Source organism: Limulus polyphemus, unplaced genomic scaffold, assembly GCF_000517525.1.
Source record: "Limulus polyphemus unplaced genomic scaffold, Limulus_polyphemus-2.1.2 Scaffold1419, whole genome shotgun sequence".
NCBI lineage: Eukaryota > Metazoa > Arthropoda > Merostomata > Xiphosura > Limulidae > Limulus > Limulus polyphemus.
The window spans coordinates 44,151-45,038 of NW_013667029.1; positions in this window are offsets into that span (position 1 = coordinate 44,151).

The window sequence follows — 888 nt, forward strand, 5'->3', positions numbered from 1 at the left end:
CCATCTAATTAATTTATTATTTAAAAAAACAGAAAACGTTTCTAATCATGTAAAATAAAACAGACGCAGAAGTTTCACTAAACATTCGCCGAAGTCATTAAAATACATGGCAAAAGATAAATATCTGTTTGTCTTATATTTGGAATGTTTATACTCATGAAGTGTTTACTGATTTGTTATACAACGTTTCTTAGAGGTAAAAATACTGATATTTACCATCATTTGATGAGTAGTTCCCTCGCCGATTCAAAGTGTCGTACATTTTCGGCTAAGCAACATATACTCATAAAAATGTATATAATACTTTGCGGTAATTAGAATAAAGTTTTAATTAATAATTTTTTTAACATTAAGGTTCAAAAATTACTTTTATCTAAGGTAAAATATCACTAGAAGAACGATGAACATAATTCAAACCAACAACATAGTTTTTTGAATTTAATCGAACTTATGTTTTAATTTTAATGAAGAAGTAAAATTAAAATTTGCTATTTTAATAGCTTGATTTTATGGCTACCAAAAAGTTACTAACTGGTAGAATCGGTATATTGTTTAGGCCTAACTAGTTTAACAATTACTGTGATATTGTGTACTATGTTCTTGTGATATCCTCGTAATATTTGAATATATTGACGACTTTATATCTTTGCCTTGTGGAGAAGAATTATTTAAACAAGTGTATATTGTCTTTAATAGTAATAGTATTTACAATTATATTGATTTTCTGTTTTTATAGCATTATCAAACGACCACTACAAATATCAAATTTCATCCAATACACTATAGTCTTTCTATACTCCACAAAATAAGCTTTAACATATTGTTGCGTCAGCGAGTCACATGACTAGTGTGACGCCACGTTTCTAGAACTATCCTGTACCTTGGCGA